Source organism: Porites lutea, chromosome 5, assembly GCF_958299795.1.
Source record: "Porites lutea chromosome 5, jaPorLute2.1, whole genome shotgun sequence".
In the NCBI taxonomy this organism is placed as follows: Eukaryota; Metazoa; Cnidaria; class Anthozoa; order Scleractinia; family Poritidae; genus Porites; species Porites lutea.
In genome coordinates, this window is record NC_133205.1 from 15885071 (window position 1) to 15892937 (window position 7867).

General features: G+C 39.2%; 1 pseudogene; it reads right to left on the reverse strand.

Moving 5' to 3' along the window:
- Nucleotides 1-671: 671 nt before the first annotated feature.
- On the reverse strand, nt 672-5143 carry LOC140936483 (peroxidasin homolog; annotated as a pseudogene).
- Nucleotides 5144-7867: the final 2724 nt, after the last annotated feature.

Genomic DNA, 7867 nt, shown 5'->3' on the forward strand with positions numbered 1-7867 from the left:
TTACGTTTATAATTTGTAGTCTCAGTCTAGCCCAAGCAGTTTGTGTATAGATTACAAAATTATGTTTATTCAGATCGGGAAATGTTAAAGAAGTTATTAACCTTCCTGGGTCTTTTCGCCAGAAGAAAGAAAAAGTATAACTTACAGTAAAGGTTACTGAGTATCACATATTGTGATGTATAATCTAAAGGGACAAGTTTACACATAACGGTAAGTCGGGTCCAATTTCTCAAAAAAAACTTCTAAACACAAAAATCGGCTTAATTTGCCACGTGGGTAGAAAGATTGGCTTAGAAACGTTAACTGTGAACTGGACGCAGCCAAAGAGTTTCTTGAATGACAATCTGACTTTATAAAATATTAAATTTCTTGGGTTATTAACTTCAGCGATACAGACTTATGGGTAGAATACTTTTCCATATATGAGTATAACTAAGATCGAAATTGATTTTAAAGTTTTTCTTTTTGTTTTAAGATCAGTTAAGTATGAATTTCTGGATTTCTTTGCATAGGTTTAGAAGCTTATTGAAAGTGTATAAATGGACGCTTCGCTTTTAGCCTTGGCTACATTTATAGTAAGATAAAGGTTACAACTTTTCGTCGGTAAGCAACATATACGATAAAAGAAAAAACTGTGAAAAAGAAAAAGAAACAAACAAAAAAAGCTTTTATTGGGAAATATATGGATCGCTTCGTTCTTTACTCGACGCAATTTCCGCAATTGATGAGACAAGCTTAAGTATGTGATTAAATATGGTAATGAAACTGGGTGGAGTGCTTAAAACAAAATCACAGACAGAATCTACCAGTTGATCATAGCTGAGACAATGCATGTACTGTTCTATTACTCTGCCCTAATATTGCAGTCAGAGGGAGCAATGACGCGTTATATACGTAAAGGAGAGGTTTATTAGAGGGTTAGAAATGAAATAGCACTATAAAAAAGAATTACCTTCTTCAAATTCGATGTAAGTCACGGCTTCTGTCTTGAACACTTTTGCATATGGTGCAATACATTTGTAAATTCCTCTATCTTTCATTGTTATGTCTCTTATTACTAAAGTTCCATTTATCAGCTGGCGGCTTCGTCCAGCAGGTAGTTGGCCATCTTGTTTCTTCCAGCTGATGACAGGTTGAGGATCACCAGTAGCCTTGCAGTCTAAGGTCAAAGTGCTGGCCACTCCTGGGAAAACTTTAGCAGGCGGTTTAACAATGAATCGAGGAGGAGAGACAACAACTAAGAAAGCTTTCTTTTCAACGCGTCCCAACAGGTTTGATGCCGAACAGAAGTAGAAGTCAGAGTCATCTTTACGAACATGTAGAATTTGCAATGCACTGTTGTTGTACTTCACCCTTCCCTGGGGTAATGGACCAGATGTCTTTCTCCAAGTGACCGCGGGTGCAGGATACCCAGTCACGTTACAGGATGGGAAAGTATAGTTGCTTCCTTCAATAGCGTGATGAGGCCCCGGATGAAGGGAAACTCGAGGGTAAACTACAACAAGAATTTTTTTATGGTATGATTAATAAGAAGAATTAACACAAAAATAGGCTTAAGTGATCTAAGCCAGGTCACCGAGACTTCTTGCTAAAACAGTGGCTTCTGTTAGGGACATATATAGGGAAAGTTATTAGTTAGTGTTTTTGACCAATTCCCTTGGATAAGTGGCTTGCCTTGATTTTATTAACTAGAGGAATTAGGATTTTAAGGCTACATTGTACAATAGAGCTGACAGCTAACCTGAGAAAGGCATAAATAGCTCTGAATAAAAATCGACGACAACAATTTATGGTAGTCAGTTTTATAAGTTGTTTTTCTACTTTGTTTTGAAATAAGTTATCCAAAGCACAATGTAAGGACAGCAGGATCTTCGAAATTGGTATAATACTATTCAATTTTCTATCTATAGTCCATAGCGATCTTACCATTTACTATCAGCTGTACTAGTGCCTGCGCCTGTCCTAAAATGTTGACCGCTGAACATTTGTATGTACCCGAATTACTTCCTCGCACATTCTTAAGAAGCAACTTTCCTCCTGAAACCACTGACCGACTCGACTGTCTGTTCGTTTTAATCCATTTTATTGCAGGTTTAGGATTACCACTCACTGAACACTGAAACGAGGCTGATCCATCTTGGTTAACTGTCAGTATTTTAGGGGACACGGCAACAGCAGGGGCTGAAATCGATTCACGAGGTTCTCCTTTAGCTCCCGGCATGCCTGCAGATCCCATCTCTCCTTTTTGTCCCTTGAGTCCAGCATCACCCTCAGGGCCGACAGGTCCAATGGTACCTTGTTTGCCGTTTATTCTGGGAGATCCCATAATACCTTGGTCTCCTTTGTTTCCCCTTCGTCCCTGGGATCCTTTGTCTCCCTTCGGACCAGGTGGACCGGGAGGACCTGGGAGACAGCTATGACCATGTGATTGACAGAGTTGAGGTTTCAGCTCGGACAACAGTTTGTTAATCTTCAGAATTGTTTCCCTGTCTACTGTGATTTAAGCTTCCGTGGTGTTTCTCAGTACATCGGCTGCTCGCCTATTCCTATGGAGCTTGGCATATTCAGTTTCTACAAAATATGTCAGTGCTTAAGATCAAAACAGAGAACCCTGTACCTAGTTAATCTTAGTAAAATCCCTCAATGCAGAGGTCCACTTAACGCGTAAATAAAACCGACTTGTTCTTTCTTGCTGGATCTCTAATGTAGAGATGCTAATGCCAGACGTCACTTGAAATGGGAATTAAAACGAAACTGAATGCAAGGCTGGCATTACGGGGCTGATTTTATTGGGGTCCAATTAAAACAAATTTTAGCCTCAAATAAATCAACTCTTTGCCGTATTGCCAGCCTTGCATTCAGTTCTGTTTAAAGTAAATTAAAGCATTATGTACAGTTATATGTAATGTATTGTTTGTGGAGTTGTTGATAAAGTTAAAAAATTTATTTAACTAGAGTCCGGCAACTTTATACAGTAAAAATGAATGCAACATTCGCCGGCGATTTAGCCGATCTCCTTTTGACGTGATATTCAAATAGGTGTTTGCAAACAGAGAGATGACAGGCCTTTAGGCGGGGTAATAGAGCACTAAAAATAAATTGGGTAAAAGGAAATGAGGAAAGACAGGAAAGCCTCACTGGCTCCGCCTCACTGAGACCGCCGCGTGCGAAATTGACTGCACACAGGAAATACAAAAATTGCCCTTCAGAAGCTAAAACACATGCAGACTATCCTCGTGATTGACAGGTCAATCTAGGAAAAATAAAAAGCTCTTACGTTTCACTAACTCAATAAAACAATGTTTGCTCGCCAAAGGGGAATGAGGACTTAATACTTCTCGAAGAGAATAAGGCCAGTGTAGTCTACTCAAATTTGACGACTGTATCCTAGATACACCTAATCACGACGTTTTTTGATGACATGCCGACTCAATAAATAAGAAATATAAGCACTGGGGCGGGGGGGGGGGGGGTACTCCCTTATATAAGCTATATAGGTATGTGCCGCCACATCGGGTAGGGTTTTGGCGCCGTTTTGGCTTGAAAAAGAATAAACACTTTGCCCATTTTGGTCTGGAATGGGGTATGGTTTTCGATGGAACTATGTGAGTGTATGAACGTATTTATCGTTTCAATTCCAAATAAATAGAAAAGAAAGACAGGTTTGCGTTCAACGTAATAATAACATAATTTCTGCCTAAAAGCCAGGTCTGAAAACGGGTATGTAAAATTACATTTTTGGGTCTAAAATAGGGTCAGGATTTGGAAAACCGGGCGGCACACCACCATCAAGAATTCTCAGAAGAACCCCTCCCCCCGGTATAAGTATTGTTGGTTTTCAAATGATGTCACTAAAATTCAAACTTCAAAACTATCGATAGAACCTATATTTTACTTTCATAATGTATTAGAGGAGCTGAACACTAATTTTCAAACAAATTTTCGCTTCAAAAGGTTTCTTGGTTTCGTGATAGAGTACGCTTGAATTTCTAAGCTTTTGCGCTACGCGGCATTTACATAACGGCCAAGAGAGCTATCATGTAGGTTAAAGAAATTACTTATTTCAGGGAATTTTGCTCTTTAAACAGTTCATTTATTAGATAAAGTATTACTTTAATGTTTATGAGTTCCTCGAAGAATAAATTCACGCTCTTGTAGCAAAACTCGGTAACAGATAATTCTGTTGGTTTCCTTCCGCCATGTTGGTGCTCATCCCGGAGGGCACCAGTATGGCGTCTCCTTACAAATCTCTTAATTTTGTGAAAGCATTTCTTCGGATATCTCGTATACGAAATATTGCTCTGACCTGAATCTTGGCGAGGGTCTTTCCATATTTACATCCCTTCGTTTGCCAGATTAATAATAATAATAATAATTCTGGACTTTATCTATTGAACGGTTTTGACTTTTATTTTGATCTATTTTGAATTGCTTGACACTGAAAACCAGCAATTAAGGGAATCAGATTAGAAAATTTTGAAATTTTTTTTATAAGAAAACTTGTTGATTGAGCTGAGATTTATGAGAATCCTGAAATGATAATTACTAGTCCAAAAAAATTTAGTCCCATCTGCTTGATCGATGCAGCTTTCTTAAAAAAAAAATGTTCGTCATCTTTAATTTGAACTGTAATTTGAAAACAATAGTTCACCTACTATTCAGAAACAAAGATCATTAAGTGATCGATTGTTTTTTTTAAATACTTATTCCCTACAAAGGAAACAAATGGTGACCTGTTCACCTTCGGTTGTCTTTACCCCTGCGCCAAGAACACCCAAAGCCGGACAAGATATCTACCGTATATACAAGATTTTCTGCACTCGCAAGAATATTTTTAAAGAAAAAATAAAATAAGCATTCTGTGTAACGTTCTTATTGTAAAATATTGAACCACAATAGAAAAGACTTACCATGAGTATTCTTAGTTGACTTGTCACCGTTTGGAACATCGGGGGGATTATTCTCCTTGTTGTTTTCAAGATCGTTTATTCTCTTCTTCTGTTCGTTTAGCTCTAATTCTACTCTCAGAAAACCGGCGCAGTAAAACACAATCGACAAGACAGAAAGAGTCGAGGCAAAGGAAGGCAAACTCTGCTTCTGAGAAGCCATGGCTTAATTACTATTTGATTAGTCCGCATGAGACAATGAATGTTTCATTGATTCTCTGGCTATTCGATATCAGGGTCAGAATTATGGGTATCTTGCCAACTTTGTACTCCTCTTTATTTGTCTGTTTTGCTATCTGCAGAGTCAAAGTTCACTCATATTCAGGAAGTCTTACGTCAGAGGCTTTTAAATCCACCAATCAAAGATAAGACCAAAGTACCCTCTCTATCAACCCCTTCTCTCCCCCACCCCGCCCCCACCATAAAAAGTGAGTTTGTCATTTGCATAGCCCTCTAGACTACGAGTAGTCCCCATTTTTCCTTAGGGATAGTAGAGCAAGCGAAACGCGAGCACACGTGAAAATCACCCCACGCGAGAACGACGAGACGCGGCGGGGACTTTGTCTGTAGTCCCTCATTTTGCTCTCTCCCCGTGGGGAGTCCCAGTAAAAGAACAAGATTTTAATGCCTCATTACAGTATAGTATGTCAGAAGACAATTAGGCTCATGAGTATGTCTCATAATGGAAGCATACATTACATGGATAGTGTCGTATGTAGTCCTACCACAGTCCAGGAATTCAAGGTTCATCCTTGTCGAGTTCACTCATGTTGATCATGTCCCTAAGAGTGGTTCCTCTTAAATGTTGTTGCTGTAAAATGTATCGCCCCATGTAAAGGAATCCAGATTCCTGCCTTCGTGGTTCAGTTGCCTGTAGAATTCGGAATCAGGGAAAACCGTTCTTGCTCCTGCAGAATCCCACCAACGACTGGAATCCAGATAACAAGTTCCATCAACAAAAACATGTACAGTACATGGAATCCGGAATCCAAGGCGTGGAATCCAGAATCCAACAGTACCTTGGACTCCCCCAAAGGGGTAAAGGCATCGCACACCACACAAACACAATTAACTTTGCAAAGAGAAAATGGAAGAAAAAAACAAACAAACTGATCTGACAAACGGCTCACTTCAGGTGCACAATGGTTCCTACATTTAAATCCTTTCTTGATATAAATAATCATTATCATAAGTTGTTGATCAGCTGTAGAGCAAACAAATAACTACTAATTGACTCTTGGAGACTTAAGGGTAGCTAAAAATGGAACGGGATGCAAAAAGGCAAAATCCTTGAAAAGTCAACAACAAAAACGTGATACTCCGAGGCTTGTCCGTTGAAAGTGCTTGAATAGGCAGATGTTATCTACAAGAATAAATCCGTTGTCTCGTAAAACATTTCGTCGTCAGTGTGAGTGATGTCGTTTCGCATATTCCTATAAAAACCTAAACACGTTATAGGAAAGAAAAGATGTTGAGTACCCTGGGTGAGGGGTTAGGAGCTGCCTGGCACAACTCCTCAAGTGTTTGAATCGCTTTTGATTGCAGCGTCAGTTGTCCGATGACAGGTCGAATCCGTAACTAGACTTTGGTTCACTTCGTATCGGATATTCGGAAAGATTTCCATAATGCATCACAGTTCTTTCACTTATGTTTTAACTCGAGCGTTCAATGTGTTAGAACAGCACTACTTTCCATAGTATCATAAAAGTCCAAATATGGAGTCATGAAACCCCCATGAAAATCCTATGGCTTGTTTGTATGAAGAAAATCACTCGTCCGAAAACGTAAAAAGTGCCGGGCGTCAATGGATTATATAAACAAAGTTTAAAAAGTGAAATAATATATATGTCTGCAATGACCAGAGTTCGAGAGCTCTATACAGTTAAAGAGGAGTGAAACACTTGCCGCGGATTCAGTTGATTTTCTTTTCAGCGTGGTGTTCGTACTCATGTATCGAGGTGTTTCGAGGAGAATTAAAGATGATTGTTATATTTGTCAGGTTGAAAGCCCTCACTGTGATAGACAACCTGTCCTGCATGTGCTGCAGGCGTTTACTCGAGTTACGAGAGCACAGGAATTAACTTAGAATACTTGATGGAGAAGGATGCGATGGGAAAAGCCACTATCTACCTCTGTGATCAAACAATTTCCCCCCTCCCTCATCTGAAAGTCTGCCTCGCTGCTATAAAAATCAGACAAAGCGACTACAGGGAGTACCCTGAATAATTCGTCCGCGCATCTTTGATCCCATCTGCTTGATCGGTACAGCGGTCTAAAGCTGCAAACAGACCCCTCATCTTCTCACTATGTTCGTTTTTATTTTAGTTACTGAAGCACAATAAGGCAGTTTACTCTGCAGTAGCCATCATGCACTCATGAGAAAAAAAGATCATTGAGTAGTCGATTTTTGTTTGTTTTTAAAGGATATTAATCTCATTAATATGAATCTAAACAATAATAACGGCGGAGAGGTCTGGGCAAGGAGTAAGCAGTTTTAAAATTTACTGGAGTGGGCCTATTTCAGAACTGAGCAACATACATTAAACGGGAGTCACAAGACTACAGAGAACCAATTGTAACACACAACGCTAGCATGTACGACTATGGTGCTTAATTTTGGATTTTATTAAACTAAGGCTTTATAATAGGCCACTTGCACTAAGAGGTCACGTGACAAATCCATCTTTAAACAATGAGTTGGAATCTTGCTGATGACTAAAAATTGGCAGAGCTCATCAAAATTATCTTACACCCGAAATTTGAGAGAAACGCATTTAAGGAAGATATTTTACGGCACTTTGACTTTTCAACAAAGTAGTATGATTTGTATTAGCCGTCATGTTGGAGGGCTTACTCTTGTTCTCTAAAATGGCGGCCAAAACTACTTTTTGCTTATATCTTGTTAAACGTTTGATAGTTAC